The 17,413-nt window shown below is 37.7% G+C and overlaps 1 protein-coding gene across 3 annotated transcripts in view; it reads right to left on the reverse strand.

The window, feature by feature from the left end:
* Positions 1–17,413, reverse strand: part of LOC120542269 (CD82 antigen-like) — a 90,348-nt gene that overhangs the window by 21,951 nt on the left and 50,984 nt on the right. The gene's annotated exons all lie outside the window — the stretch shown is intronic.

Below are 17,413 nucleotides of genomic sequence, written 5' to 3' on the forward strand. Positions count from 1 at the left end.
AACATCATAATGCTGTTTCAGCCATGGCATGAGTGTTGGTGTCAGACTGGTTGGTTTAAGCATTACTGAAACTGCTGATCCCCTGGGATTTGCATACACAACAGTCTCTAAAGTTTGCTCAGAATGGTGTGAAAAACAAAAAAACATCTACAGAGTGTCAGTTCTATAGATGTAAATGCCTCGTTGATGAGAGAGGATAAAGGAAAATGATTAGACTGGTTTGAGTTGACGGTAACTCACATAAATATTGTACAACTGTTGTGGGCAGAAAAGCATCTCAGAATGCATAAAATGTCAAAGCTCGTAGTGGATTACACTTGTTTCATGAACATAAAATTTAATTCAGTGATCTTCAAAGGCATTCTCAGACCCACAGAACAAAATCATGTCAACATGAACTAGAATCTTAAAAGAATTTTTCAAGCATTGTTTGGAATACATGCCATGAAGAACAGAGGGAGTGTTAGGAGCATAAGGAGGCCATACCCTGTATTAGTATAATGTTCCTAATAACATGTTCAGAAAGTGTATATTATCTTTAAATAATCACAAAAATCCCACATAAAAGTGGTTTCAGAAGATGACATGAGATTATCTTTAAGTATATAGCTGCATTTCTTTGTTTTTTCTTGTGTACACTGTATGTACATCCAATCTTTATAGGCTTTGTAGACTAGCTAAAAAGCTAGGCCATTTCTAGTCCGATATGCTCAGCACAACAATCTTGTCACCAGCTCTAGATGTCCTGTATTTTGACATTTGGGCTCTTTCTAGACTTTCTGGACATGCATACTAGAGACTCTGTCAACCTACAATATATATTTTCATATATGTAATATGTGTGTTTCAGTGTATATATAAAAAGATAAAGAAAGATGAAGACATATTAATTTTATATGTCACCATACATATAGACTGGAAAGAGCGGACAGAATACAATTAAACTCATGTTACTCTTTGCTTTAGCATTCACTAGTATTATAAATACATCACAATGAAAATCTAGCTGTCACAGCAAGTAGACAACCTCAATACATTTCATTAACAAAATAAAAAAAAGGATAAAGACGGCTTCAATTCTGAAAAAAATAAATAAATAAAAACAAATCATTTTGGCAGCTGAAAAGCCACATAATAAACCACTGCAAAATATGAACACCAAACAGCCAGAAGAAATTACAAAAACATATTGAAAGTGCTGCATGTGGAAAATGTATAAAACTATGTCATCTGCAAGAGGTATCCAGTTAAAATGGTGGGTGCTTCCTGAGACAGTGGTTGGTTTAAGGCACTGGAGTATATTCCAATATCATAATGAATTAAGAAAACTACAGTTAATCAATTTGTTTTATCAAACATGAACAGAGCGTGGCACAGTGGCAATGCTGCTGCCTTGCAATAAGGATGCTGGGGTTCCCATTCTGTTTGCACCCTGTGTAGAGTTTGCATGTTCTCCCCACGCCTGTATGGGTTTCTTTCCACAATTCAAGGGCTTGCAGATTAGGTGAATTGGAATTGTTAAATTTGCACAAGTGTGTATGTGTGTGTGTGTGACATGAACTGGTGCTCTGTACAGGTGTTGTTACTGCCTTGTGCCCAATAACTGGTGATATAACCCCAACTGCCCTACCCTGGATACAAAAATAGATGGATTGTTAGAAATGTGAAAAAAAACATAACAGGTAAAAAAGCTTGAATACTTTCACACAACATATAATGTCTACATTTGAGAATGACATGGCAAAAATGATAAGAAAAGGTCAACAAAACATTGACAAAAGACAAAGACTTTAAATAAATAAAAGGGACCAATGATTTTTCAGATATACATTGAAAACTTTCATTCCTGTAGGAATAAACAATTAGAGGAAACAAAGTTTGTAACATAATCATTTATAATAATAATAATTGTAACATAATTATTTACAGTAAACCATGTTTGTAACATAATGAGAAACCTCTGGTGATTAAGAAAAAAATAAATTATAAGGTTCATTTTTGTAGGTGTTGCACAATTTAAAATTTGTTAACAAACTGCTGAAAGAACCAAGCATCATGTGCATGAAAAATAAGCAAAAATATTATCATGCCATCAACTCAAGTAGCGTTCTCTAAAAGTCAAAGAGGATATCTGGAAACAAATTCTTTTCGAGGCAACAGGAAATGCAAGTATAGATAGTGCGGTAAAGAAAGCTGCTGTGTGTTAACTGATAACATGCTAACACTGAGCTGACAGGTGACAGAACACATTCAGGTGCAGCTTTGTGAGAGGCACACAATGGTGGGGGGAGACACGTCCAATTGCAGCTACGATTTTATAAGGGTTTGATAAATATTACTGATTTTCTGGAGAATTCTATGGACATGTACAATTATACTGCGTAAAATAAAGGATACTTAAAATGATTTTTATTGGTGGCAATAATGCCTGAAAGTTTAAGGAACATGAGTTTGATTCCTGGCCCAAAGTGAATGTGGACTTTGAACATCCTCCCCATATCTGAATTGATTTTCTCCACAAAAATTGGTTTTCCTACTAAATCCCAAACACCTACATGTTAGCCTATCTGGATGCTGTAATTTTGATGTGATGTAATGTGTATCTGTGTGCCCTTTGATACATGAGGTGGTTGTTTGCATGTTAGAAACCTGATGTATGGCTTCTTCAAATGATTGGATGGTGGTCCAGAAAACTTGCAGAAAATCAGAATGATCAACTGAGCAGTGTTTTAAAATGCATTGATAGAATTTTACAAGCAGTGGATTAAAATCACCCACAAACCATTCTGAAATTTGTCAAAGACCAAGAGGTAATTTATAAACAGAGGGTTGTAAAAGTAGATTAACACATAGAATGATACTGGATTCTTCCCTCAAGCCTTTGAAAAAAAAACCAAAACAATTTGTTTAACGGCTAATGAAAATGATTGCATGCTTTTTTATGATGGATTTTAACTATGACTTGAATAACCAGCAAGCACAATCACCAAGTGACATAAGATACATACAAAATGTGCAAACAATTGATGAACAAATCCTTCATTTTATAAAAGATCTTTTATTGAATGTGAATGTGATTATGTGACACATACCTGTGTCTCTCTTTCTGTTTGATAAACATACTGCATTACTAGACTGACTGACCATTTTGAAACATGATACTCATAATTATGTCTGTCCACAACAAGGAGATAAAGTTTCATACCAGAACTGTTCACATGAGGTACTGTATAATTTCCTATCCTGCATTCTTCTCTCCATTTTCAAATTACATTATCACATTGAGAGTAACTAACAATGGTTTGAGTGTGTGGTTTGAGTACTGTAATACTCAAGAAGTGTGTGATTATCATTTAAGAGGACAAGTAGTTTTAATAAGAAGTCATAGAGTAGCTTTTAATGTATACTAGCCAACCCGCGGCATAGCATACGCCACATAATTATGTATTGATGGGTGAACACTTCCTGAAAGACACAGTTGTCCAAATGGGGTTGGTTTTGAGGATACGACTGTAGGTGAATGAAAAGATGTAACTCTGGAGAGGGCAACATACAATACAGCATTTTGCACGCTGCATATAGTGATTCACATTCGCGACAAACTTGTTTTACACACCGCATACAGCGAATCACATCCACGACAAATATAATTCTTCTTAGGTGGTGCTGTCGCGGCCACCCACGCTCTCGAAGCATACACACTGACTGGTCATGTGCCCGCTCGCAAGAGCAACCAACAGAGACCCGCCCACCAACTGTAAGACCATGGGACACCCCTCACAAACTGTTCTACACGCCGCATACAGCGATTCATATCTGCGACAAACAAACTGTTTTACACACTGCATAAAGCGTTTCACATCCGTGACACAATTTTTCCTAGATGGTCCTGTCGCGTCCACCCTCACACTCGAAGCATACACACTGCTTGGTCATGTGCCCGGTCGCAAGAGCAACTGTAAGACCATGGGAAACCCCTCGGAAACTGTTTTACACGCTACTATACAGCGATTTACATCCGTGACAAACATGCCTCAATGAACAGTCAACGTGGCTCAGAGGTGCATGTGGACTCTACGACAGACGAACATAAATGACACAGTTTTTCCTGCGTCATCGCGTCTGAGTTGGTGGGTGTGGTTCTGCGAGTTGTTGTCGTATCCAATGGTCTTAGAGTTGGTGGGCGTGGCTCCTTCCTGTGTGCGCCATGGGCATCTTACTTGTCGGCGGCTTAGTGAATCCACGCCCCTTCCTGCGAGCTTTCCATGGGTGTCTTGCCTTTCCATGGGAGTCTTGCCTTAGTGAATTATATATATACTGTAGATGTTTGGAATTGAGGCTTTTTTGTATGTGTATATACCACTGTAATATTTGATCAGTTAGCATCCATTCATGCTTCAGGTCATGTATAAAAATATTGGGCAGACCTGGCTACTCATTGTGCTGGCTGTCCCAGCTTGAACAAGAAATCTCATTTACTATGGGGCATGTGTGGAGGGAGCTTGAGTGATGAAGACTGCTTAACCTATTCAATTTCAGAAAGGAAGTGTGAAAGGTTAAGTGTGAAAAAGAAAGATTACATCAGCAAAAGGAAAGAGAGAAAAACTCCTTGCCTGTAATGATCCTGCACAACATAAGACAAAAGGAAAGCAGAAAAAAAAAACTATGGATCATTTGAATTCAAATGTTAGCTTAAGATAGGAACAAAAAAATATCATCCAAATGATGTCTGTTTAGAAGTTTAAACTAAGAGATATTGTGGTCATGTTGTAGTTGTTAACCTCTTAGTATAGCCAAAATATGTTTTTGCAGCAAAATTAATAAAAGGAACATAAGCAGAAGTACATTGGACAGTAAAGAATAGTTATGCACTAAGATAGGTCATCCTTTACCTTTTGTGGCAGAAACAGAAAACAACTAAAAGCTTGAGTAATTACTTTCCATTTCTTAGGGTTGTTGTGGCCCTGCAATGATGTAAGATGCATTTTCCTAGCATGGTTTAGGTCCACTGATTTCCTTGGAGTGCAAAGCAACTTTATTTCATTCTCCACTTATCATACTGAGGAGTCATGCTGGCAACATGCTGTGATACGGAGACTAGGCCACCCTATCCCAAGCAATTTCTTCCAACTCCACCTGAGGAATTACTAGATACTCCCAGGCCAGGTTAAAGACCGAATCAGTCATCTGGACCTTCTTTCTTTTTGCCATACCTTGAACACTACCTTGGAAGCCACACTGGGGGCATCCTAAGTTCATACTTAAGAGACCTTGGTTGATTCTATGTAATGCAGAGAAGCAGCAATTCTTCTCCAAGGTCTACCAGTATTGCTGTCCTCCATATTCTATGCAGGAAGCTCACTGCAGCAATACTTGAAATGTCTGCTTGTTTTCATGGGAAATTTAGAAATTTCAGACCTTTGCACAGTGCACTTTAGTTGATTCATGCCAACAAAAACTGAACAATGCTGTTAAATGTCCTTGGTTTATAAGCATGCCAAATTTCAACAAAATCGGACCGCAGGGAGCCGAGTTGTTTCCTATTGATGGACAGACCAACAGACATGACAATTGCTGTAGGTGCTAATCGCATTATATGCAAACATGCCTAAAAATTATTGTTATGCACACTTGAATGGTTTGCAGTTGTAGGTGATGAAGGTAAGATTAAAGTTTGCCCCTCCAAACCTTTTCCTAGCAGGCAAGGGTTGAGTAGTTTTATCAAGTGGAGGAAGTGAAGTACCTCAAGGTTTTGTTCATAAGAGAAGGACAATGTAGTGTAACTGCCAATAAGTTAAACCATTTCTTAATGAGCATGCCCACTCTGTAGGAAAGAATTTCTATTTCTCAATATAAAGATGATCTTCGATGGTGACACTGATCTCATGTTTCTGTGTTCAAAATGTAGGACAACAGCTGCATGATTTTCCATGACTAGCAATGTAGGAGTACCCAGCCATTTTCTCAGCACCTGAATAATATACAAGGACCCACACAAAGTGGTTCTTGCCTCTATTTATGTGGCTGGGCTGTACCTCCACCTTCAGAAACACCAGATACTGTACATGCAGTTTTTCTTGGTAGGGGAGAACTTGACCTACTTTTCTCTAATTTATTTGGTGTTCTTGTAATTTCTCAATGTTGCTCCATGCACACCAAGAGTTAAAAGAAGGCAATTAAAAACATTTCTTAGCATTACCAGCAGCCATTTGGGCATGCCATCCTCTTAGTTTGTCATTCTGGATTGACATGGCATGTTTAGCCAGTACAATCTCAGTAATTTATGGGTATTGAATAAATCTTTAGCATTCTGTTGCCTCAAACAAGAACTTCCAACCATGACACACTCAGACATTTAGGAAAATGTCAAAGATTTCACATAAGGTGTATCAAAGAAAATAATTGCCAGGAAACAAAAAAAAGCAATACTAAATGAGTCCTGGCTTATTTTACAATTAATGTTGACAAATGCCATGCAGTTTTCATTCTGCATGTAGCAGATGGGGTGGGGGAGTTCCTTAGCGTTTTTCTGTAAATGGAAATAGCTATCTTTCCCCTGTAAAAAATGGCGAGGGCCACTGGCAAGTTGAAAGTGGTACAGCTGTATCAATATTTTAATGAATAAGATTATTTTTGCACATTTGTGTACAAAGGATTTTAATAATTAATTGATTTTCTATCCACTACATCTGTAAAATAGAATGATAAATCTTATGTGTGGAAAGAACAGAAGGAGATTAATAGTGACAGTTACACACTGTTATTAGGACATAAATCTCCAGAGCAAGAAAGAGTAAAACAACCACAACATACTGTATATCATGCTTTATAGCATATATCTTTTTCTTCTTCTTTTGGCTGCTCCCATTAGGGGTTGCCACAGCAGATCATCTTTTTCCATATCTTCCTGCCCTCTTTCTCTTGCCCTGTTACACCCATCACCTGCATTTCCTCTCTTATCACATCCATAAACCTTCTCTTAGGCCTTCTTCCTTTCCTCTTGCCTGGCAGCTCTATCTTTAACATCCTTTTCCCAACACACCCATCACTTCTCCACTTCACATGTCCAAACCAATGCAATCTTGCCTCTCTGACTTTGTCTCCAAACCGTCCAACCTGAGCTGACCCTCTAATGTACTCATTCCTACTCCTATCCATCCTCGTCACAAGCAATGCAAATCTTTGCATTTTTAACATTGCCACCTCCAGCTCTGTCTCCTGTGTAAAATGCTTTATAGCTTGTATATGAATATAAAAACAAATTTTAAGTATGCAATCAAGATTTCTTTACTTAAATGGAAATACAAGCACTGTAAAGAGGAACAAAACAAAGACTGAGGGAAATAGCATGCAAATACAAGGCTGCATTTCTACAAGTGTCAGAAAATAAGCAGAGTCAAGCCAAGAATTACACTAGTTTTATCTCTAGTAGTTTTTTAACTCATTAATTGTTTAATAAATGTCCCAGAAATCTACGCCATAGATGGAACCCTTTAATAAGGCTGTCGTTATGCCCTGGTTACTGAATGATGTTCAGTCCATGACATCACGAAAGTGACAAAGCTGACTGGATGTTGTTTTTACTTGTTGCTTGAATGGGTTTAATGTTGTACAACATGAAATCAAAAGTGTACTAGACCGCTGATGAAATGCAACTAATTATTTTAGATTAGGTTAATCACAATGTTGAAAAGGCAACTTCAAAATTACTAAAAGTGTGCAGGTAATATGAAAGAAACTTGAGAAATGGGTCATAAAAATTTGTGTAAAAGCAGATAGAAAAATAAATAAACCACAAGTAAAAAAAATATCCTTTAGGTTGTCCAGGACTGCAGCATTTGCATACGTGACCTTCTAGGCTGCCAATGGGCATTAACTTCGTCAGACTCTTCAGCAACAATTGGATAACATCACACAACAGTATTTTCTGAGGTTCATATGGCGTTTCTTTTTTCCATTAGTATATACTGTATACATTTGTATTCTTTTCAGCTCTCATGGAGATTATGAGCCATGCTAAGTTGTAACTGAATCAAGTATTGTCTTCCATAAAAACAAATGCAGGTCTATACTACCTTTTGAAAAGGAACTTCTGACATACTGTATATTATAAAAATTTACCTTATACTGTAATTGTATAAGAATTCCATTTTTGTTAGTGGTATGTGCCCAGAAATTTGACAATGAAAAAAGGCTACTAAAAGAAAAAAATAACCATGGCCAAATTACATTGTGTAGTTTTGTGACATGTTAATTTTTGCATTTTCTTTTATGGTAAATTATGTATATCAGTGGTTCTGAAACTGTGGGGCGGGCCCCCCTAGGGGGGCGCAAAGTAACAAAAAGGGGGGTGCGAAGATGTGAAAAAAGGAAAACAAGAATCAAAAATATGAAAAATACATCTATTGAAACCAAAACAAATTAACTTAAACTACATTCTGATACTAGAAAGATAAATATAGAGTTAGATAAATGTCGATAAAAGTTAAGTAGGTATAATAAAATATGTATCTATGATATATGAAAAAAAAACAAATTGGTATTAGTGAGCTCCTTTCAAAAAAACGTTAGGGTGGCGCGATTAAAACTGTTATGAAAATCCAGGTTGCAAATACTTAAAGGTTGAGAAACGCTGATGTACAGTATATCATATCTTTGAATTGTGCAGTTTATTCTTAGCTTTCTTTAAATATGCTGCATTAATTAAGCCTACACCTTTATAGTTGCCTAAAAGTACTAGATTATTCAAAGTGTGGTTCCTTGCAATTTATCATATATTAGCCACAGAACCTGTCAAAGACAGGTAATAGAATAATTACAAATACTAGGGGGCTTTGCCCCCTGCTTGCTTCGCTCACCTAACCCCTCCCATCCCCCCATCCCCCCTCGGGCGTGCTACGCTCCAGCCACTTCGCATCTCTGCCACTGCCGTTGTCAAAATGGGGGTGTGGGCTGAACGCACACTGAAGAAATGCGGTCTGATCAGCTCCTGCTGCCGAGCTGCGTGTTCTGCTTGTCGCGATGCACGTCGATCATTTAAAAGCCTGTACAGCAATTGTCCTTTTATGTCTCTGCCTTGTCTCACATGACGTTAAAGTGTCTCCCGCGGGACGTCAAGTTGTCTTCCGAGAAGATCATGTATCGTCTCCTTCCAAGCCTTCCAAGATTTTGTTTTATAATAGAGAGATGTGCTATCTCTTGCCCTAAGTGTACCTTCGGTACCTTTCCTCTATATTTGCATGGGTGAACGTCTCTTTACCACTGTCCCCCCTCTCAAGGGTTTTCCCATAATGGCTGTTTCTGAGATTGTGTCATTTGAAGTGCTTTTCTCCTGTACAGTTTTATACTTTCTGTCCTTGAAGGTGACACTCTCAGCATGTGCCTTTAATCCTTCTGCGTCTCACACTCACACTTCCTTATTCATCATATCACTAATGCCACATCAAAGCCACACTGACCAATCATGTTGCTCTGAGTGACTCTACATACATAACTTAGTGTTTTAATATTAAATAGTAGATTCAGTACAGTATGTTCTGTGAAGGTTGCTGTGTAAGGCACAAAAATATATCGATTAGTAAAATAATTGACAATATAATCTTTGATTCGCAGATTAATTATTCATCAGGCAAAATTAATTTCTAACATAAGCCTATTTACAGAACATGTACAAAATGGGTTTGAGGAATACTCCACCCAAAAATTCCATTTTTTATATGTTACTTACCCAATGCACTTTGTAATAGTGACCAATAAAAATACTGATCTTAATGTTTTCATGCAGAATTTAGTGAAAGAATTTTATCATTTAACAACGGTCACCAGTTCATTACAAAGGCAAATGATTTAAAAAAAAGAAAAACAAAAACATTGAGTTTCTGACTGGGCTGGCACAGTGGCACAGTGGTATCGCTGCTGTCTTGCAGTAAGGAGACCTGGATTTGAACCTTGAGTCCTCCCTGCATAGAGTTTGTATGTTCTCCCCGTGTTTGAGTGGGTTTCCTCCCACAGTCCAAAGACATGCAGATTAGATGGACTGGTGATACTAAACTGGCTCTACTGTGTGTGTGTGTGTGTGTGTGTGTGTGTGTGCCTTGCGATAATCTGGCGCCCTGTTCAGCGTTTATTCCTGCCTTGTACCCTGTGTTGACTGGGATAGGCTACAGCAATCCCATGACCCTGTTCAGGACAAAGTGGGTTAGAAAATGACTGACTTTCTGACTTGAAGACCCACCTCCACACCTCATTAATAGGTCAAGAGTCCTGTCTTCAATTTAAAAAGTCACTTCTGTGTGACTTTCTTGGGTTTCCTGTTTTGATAATTCCAGAAGTACATATTTAATAACTTTTTTTTGTACAAAAAAGCATTTGTTTTGCATGTTTTGAGCCTGTGACTGGATAACAGACATGTGGATTTTGCATCACAAGTAACCTGAATTTTTTTTCTTTTATCCATGGATGTTTTTCACATTGAGCCATTGTGCAGCACTGGTCACTATTCAGTTCTGTTAAGTAATAAACTTATTTCTTTCTCTTTCGCATGAAAACATGAAATTATAAATTTCCCATTTTTGCATGGAGTAATCCTTTCAATGATGTCAAAAATGGCCACCTTTACTGTCATTATTTATTGTTTTTATTAAATGAATAAAAACAATAAATAATTACAGCAAAGGTGACCATTTTTACAAGCAAGTTCAAGCCAGCTTAAATGTCATACAGACACATGGCATATTTAATAGTCCAATAAGTGAACCACTTACAGTATATTAACCAGAAAACATATGCACTGACTGCAAAAAACATCTCAAATTAAATCAAAGAAATACAGTATAAGAAAAAAATGAAGCAGGGCAGTACTGAGAGTTATTCAGTTTCCATAAAATAAAGCAGCAGGAGGCAGCAGAAAAAGTTTTGTGTGAGTCATTTCAAGTCAAAGTGAAAAGCAACTAGAGGCCTCTCTGTGGACTTGGCAGAAGGAAGCAAAAGCAGATTTCACTTAACGGTTCCTTCCTTTCCGAGAAGTTGCCTCATTCATCTCTTTCATTGACTTAAAAGTTCCATTAACATGCACACAATACTCATCCGTGAAACCAACAGTACATTTTATTCATATGGGATATTCTTTGCCCTGTTCATCTTTTCTGTTCAGACTTACTTACGGCCCCTTCTGTGGGCTCATACTTTAACTTTCATACACTACTTTTGTCAGGTAAAAAGGCTGAACAGATGAGCTGCAAGCACAGCTTCCGTCAATCTCTCATACCAAATCTGCAATCCACTAGTGAAGGCAGTGTTAAAGGAAAGCTGCAGACCTCCATCGGACTGCCTTGATTTATTTTTATACTGGCTGTTAAGTCCTGATATCCAGACTTCCAACAGTGTTAGACGTTTTCATGACTTGTTGGATTTTCTGTCCTTAACCCATTTTTTGCATGCTTAGTGGCTTTGTATAATACTTTTATTGCTTTGCTAGTGAATGTTTAGTTCAGGACCTTCTGCCTGCCAATTCCAACTTGGAGGCACAGAGGTTATTGTGTTTACTAAGACGTTAGCAGAATATTACTAAACTAAAGTAAAAGTTAAAAAAAATTACAATAAGCAGCCTCCAAATAAAACAGTAGTTATAGTAAAAACCCATAGCCATTGCTGCTCACCAGGACTACAGTTAAGCATCTCCTGTGCAGAATGTATCGCACCATGTGCAGTCCAACAACTAATAATATTTAGCCAATGAAAGCCTTACTATCACAAAATGCAGTGTTAGATTAAAATATAATCCCACCCATGAAATGCAATAACCTGTATGTCTGAAACATTCTCAGGGAAGGCTTAAAGATCATCCAGCTGCTCATAAGCAAACTTGACACAAGCATCATTGTTCCTCTTAGTAAGTACTTGAATCTGCTTGGCTAGTTTCTAAGAACTCTTTGCTTTTTTTTTTAAACAGGTTCACAAACATTGACTTTAGGCCAAGAAGACATAGGTATAGAAATTTCTTGATGTCATTTTGGGTTTATTTAGCATTTACTTTTAAGTGGGGGGATAATTTGACACTGTGCTGGGACAATGATTTTAGTTGCACAGCTGAATTAGCAACAGTTTTGTATCCATAATCAAACTGACTTTTTTGAAGATCTTCAGAAGTATATTTTAGGCCCAACATGACTGTAGAATCTGCATGGTTAGAACTACCCCATGACGGTGGAAGCCAACATTTGTAAATTTTGCTTAGTGCTGTGCTTACCCTGAAAGTTTATTTGTTTAATACAGTATTTACATGTAAATCCTCTCACAATTACAAATTAAGTGTGATTATCCGCCAGACCTGGGGTTGGCACTGTCAGATAACGCTGTCTCTCTTTTCTCCTCTGCAGACCATCAGAAGGAAGTCCTGCCTAACAACCTCACTTTCAGGGCTCCCGGCTCTCCTGACATCACTTTCTCCTCTGACTATATACAAACACCATTTTGTCTACCGCAGTTCAGTTCTGTGTTGAGTTTGGTCTGAAAAGACGCTATGTTGCTTCATTTCCTCTATAATTTTCAAGTATGCAGGGTGGCTACCCCAGATCTTTTTTTGTTGTTCTTGTGATTTATTGACACTCCCTAGATGTCCTTTTATTTGAATTGCTTTAACAAAATTATATGTTAACGTAAGACTTATTCCATTTGATATACAAAACAGTGTACACCATGCCAAATCAAAAGAACCAAACTGAAAACCTTTCAAACTTTTTCAAAATTGGAAAAATCAAAATCGTGAGATTTATAAAGTATTTCTACCCTTTGTAATTACAAGGCTAGCATATTACCTTACCAACAGGAAATGGGTGGCTCACCTGTTCTCAAGTTATTTATGAGGATAAATGCCCCGCCCCTTTTGCTGAGGTCCAGCAGTCTGGAACAGATTTTCCAAAAAGCAAATTAAAAAAAAAGACAAAAGAGTATTCAAAAAGGCCAGGGATTTGATTACAGAGAAGCACAGATTTGGGAAATTGTGAAAGACTATCTCAAAGACACTGAACAGAACTCAGAGCTCAGTGAAGTCCATCATATGAAGTGAAAAAAAAACAAAACTACTGGTACAGTACACTGCCTGGGTCAAACAGCTCCTGTTAAAGCGTAGTCACTGTACAAGAATGGAGCTTGTCAGAGAGGCTACTGTGATGGCAATTTTTACTGTAGGTGGAGAGGATATTCTGTACAATTTTTGTGCACTGCACAAAAAGGGCATTTATAGAAAAGTGGCAAAGAAGTAGCCCTGGCAGAAAGTAAATACGGTCTTACCAATAAAGAATATGCAAAACATCATATAGAAAATACTGTAAAAGATGTGACAGAAAGTCTTGTGGTCTGATGAAACTAAAGCAGAACTTTATGACCTGAACTCTAAGCAATGTGTGTGATGTTAATCTAAAACTGCATATCAGCTGGATGACACCATCCTCAATATAAAATGTATTGGGTGGCAGCATTTTAGCAGCAGGGACTTCAATCTGGTCAGGACTGTTAGGAAGATGAATTCTGTACAGCACAGAAAGGTCCTGGAAGAAAATCTGCTCTGTTCTCTTAGAAAGCTTAAACTGAGGAGGAAATTTGTCTTTCAATAGGGCAATGGCACAAAGCACACTGCTGGAGCAACAGTAGAGTGTCTTAAAATGAAGAAAATTGATGTCTTGATGCTCATGTCTGATTTTTAAAAAATGTTTATGTTATGTCTTATCATTCATTATTTTTATATAATGTGCTTGGTTTTTGAATTATTGTGTTATTGGTATGTATGGTATGTTTATTCTGTTAGTTATGTTAGGCAGTGTGGCATAGTGGTTAAGGCTATGTTGTTGATTTAAACCCTGTTACTGACTCTCTGTGATCATTACAAGTCACTTCACCTCCGTTTGCTCCAAATGGAAAAAGAAAGAAATGTAACCAATTTTATCTCAAATGTTGTAAGTCGCCAAATAATAATGTTCCTTGTCTTTTATATGCTGTGCTCAAAGGTTAAGTGTCATCTGATGCTGCAACTGTGGGGACTGCCCTCTGCTTATACAAAGGCCTGAAAAGTTGTAGTCTATTGCTGAGGCATTATCTCCTGCTTGTGTTGTTCCACCGCCTCTCTTTACATACTCATTTAATTATTTCCTTTTTGGTTTATTTGCTTTTCAAATATACTCCAGCTTTTCCATGACTCTGCTCTGGGTAAGAAGATTTAAAAAATGGATGGATGGATGGATGCTCTTGTTTTTCGATTTTGGATTCCTTATTTTTCCAGATTTTGTTTTATTAGTATTGGATTGTGTTTCTTTTGTAGCTTCATAATGATTTTGAGATTTTGGTTTATTTTTGACTATTTTCCCTATTAAATAATTTTTCAAAATAATTATTTTGAAGGTGCAGGCCTATATCTGCCCAATTATCACAAAGGGTGCATTCTGAGATGACATTCTACCCATCCATGTTGAATTTGGATGCAGTTTGGTCCATCTTTTTAATTGTATGATTCTTGCCATTCTCCTTTAACCACTTGGTTCCACATGCTGTTTTTGTTCACACAATCAAGTATCACTGGATATTTCTCGCTTTTTGCAGAATTCTTGGAAAACCCTTGGAATTGGTGTGCATGAAAGGCCCATCACAATAGCTTTTTGGGAGATACAACCAACATGCCTAATACCTAGTCTTATGCCATATTAAAAGTCAATTGTTTTGCCCATTCCAACACTCAATGAAATTGTAACCTATGCAAGATCTGCCTGATTTACACTGTACATAGCTATCATGTGACTTATGACATATTGAAATGTGAAATTTTTGTGATTGTGGTGGATGTATGAAAGTGCCTATACACTTTCGCACACAGATACACACATTCACATACAAACAGACATGACATTAGTTAGTGTTGTTGCCTCACAGATACAGCATTTTGGGTTTAAATTAAGCGGCTGGTGGTTGGCTCTATGGAGTTCACACATCCTCCCTATATCTAAATGTTTTTTCTTCTGGGAGCATTGATTTTCCTCTTACATTACCGAGATATTCTGGCTAGGGTAACTGACTCTGATTATTATTCCACTGGTTTCCCCTGTCCTTTAAAACTGATTTTAAAATACTTTTGATTGTATAAAAGGCTCTCAATAATCTTGCTCCTCGTATTTCGGAGTGTCTGTTCCCCTATATGCCTAATCATAATCTTACATCCTCCAGCAGTGGTTTGCCTGTTATTCAGAGAGCAAAGCATAAAAAGAACTGGTTAATCAGCGTTTTCTTCATATGCACCAAATTGTGGAATGCTGAATTGATAGAAAGAGATAAGACAGGTTAATATTTCTCAGATTTTTAAAACACTTGTAAACACCCTCTTCTTTATTTGTCCTATGAATAATTTCTTTTTTGTGCTGGTTGTGGGCGGCATGGTGGCGCAGTGGTAGCGCTGCTGCCTCGCAGTTAGGAGACCCGGGTTCGCTTCCTGGGTCCTCCCTGCGTGGAGTTTGCATGTTCTCCCCGTGTCTGCGTGGGTTTCCTCCAGGCGCTCTGGTTTCCTCCCACAATCCAAAGACATGCAGGTTAGGTGGATTGGCGATTCTAAATTGGCCCTAGTGTGTGCTGGGTGTGTTTGTGTGTGTCCTGCGGTGGGTTGGCACCCTGCCCAGGATTGGTTCCTGCCTTGTGCCCTGTGTTGGCTGGGATTGGCTCCAGCAGACCCCCGTGACCCTGTATTCGGATTCAGCGGGTTAGAAAATGGATGGATGGGTGCTGGTTGTAATGTGTACTGCAATATCATACACAGAATTTTGTGCAATAGTCTCCAGCTACTAGTTTTTTTCTGTTTTCTCTTTCCAGTTTCCTGTGCTGGTGTCCTGTGCCACCGTCATCTGATCAGAATACTCTGCAGCCATCTATGATTTTGGAAGAGATTTGCACACCCATTACTGATGAGACCTGCTGTATGAAATCTCCTAGGATGGTGCATTGTAACAATGAGTAGCTTTATCACATGTATGTATATTAGAATGCCCAGAAAGCTCTGGGCAGTCTTTTGGCTTTATAACTCGTAGAGGTTTATTTTTTGCAGCATCTGATCAGCTGGAGTTTTTTTGCTTTCCTCCAGGCTCCTTGGACATCTGACTAAAGCACTGGACTCTGACCTTTATCATTAAAGACTAAAGAATAGTTAATAGTAATTTATGTTTAATTCTTTTCTGGGGTCTTCCCTTTTATAATTTGTTTGTTTATCCATGAGTATTTGGACAGGGACACAATTTTGGCTCTATACACCACCACAATGGATTTGAAATAAAGCCATCATTATGTGATAAGGCTCTACAGACATGTGGATCCACAGAAACAAAGGTACATGTGCAAATGTTAACATTGTATCAAAAAAGTTACTTGTTCCTTATCTCTGTTTTATCTCTGTCTTCTGGTGATTATCCACAATTAAAAAAATTCTACATATTGTAATGTAAGCTGGTGGTAGCCTTGTAGTTTATAGCATGTGTGCAAATGAGCTGGCTGCTTGAAAAGGATAAGTATAGGAATTATAAGCTTTTTTGAAATGGTGTTTTACTAGAGATAAGAATATTCACTCTTTCTAACTTATGTTTTTCTTGCTGTCTGTTACCCAGTTCATAGTTTGATTTTGGGTATGTCTAAGTGTGAAAACTGCCCTAAAGAGACAAAATGGAGAGGGGAAGAGAGAAACAAACCTTTTACTAAAGAAATTCTTCAGGTAGCAATACATAACAAAAAAACTGTTCAGAAGGTGTTTTAAAAGAAAGAACAGAGACTCATACCAGCACAGAGGTTCTGATTAAAGATTGACAGAAACAAAAAAACGAACAGACATACAGACAGAAGGAAATTTAGAAAACCTTTATTTAAAACAAAAAAACAAAAGCATCAATTAAATTTCAAGAGTCAAGAGGATATCAATAGCAATTGGTGTCCATTACAAGATAAGCCAATAATGGCTGTGAAAGAAAAGGAAAGCGCGGAAATGAAACAGCATATGCGTTCTCAATGTAGGAGGTAAATCGAGGCACTGAAAGGTGTTTTTCCTGTTACTGGCTCAGCTGCCTTGTTGGTATCAGACCTGTCTCTTTAGGGGGCTTTTTCGTCAGAGATAGTAAGCAAATAGCTAGGCTGGGGTCATCAGTTTACCCCAGACAGCTACAGTTATGGTCAGCTTTTACTCCAGGTAGTTTCTTAATTAGAAGCCATTTATTGCAGCTAAAGCAACATCCTTTTTTGAGCTTTATTTTAGTTCAATCACTTGTCAAGATTTACAACCCTTAATTGCTGGTTTTAGTTTTAAACAACTGCCTTTGTTTCAAATTGTTTCCTATTTTTGTAACCTGCCACAAAGATGGTTATTTAAGGTAAAGACAACAGAAGTTTTGAGGTAAAG

The sequence above is a fragment of the Polypterus senegalus genome, chromosome 13 (genome assembly GCF_016835505.1).
Source record: "Polypterus senegalus isolate Bchr_013 chromosome 13, ASM1683550v1, whole genome shotgun sequence".
NCBI lineage: Eukaryota > Metazoa > Chordata > Cladistia > Polypteriformes > Polypteridae > Polypterus > Polypterus senegalus.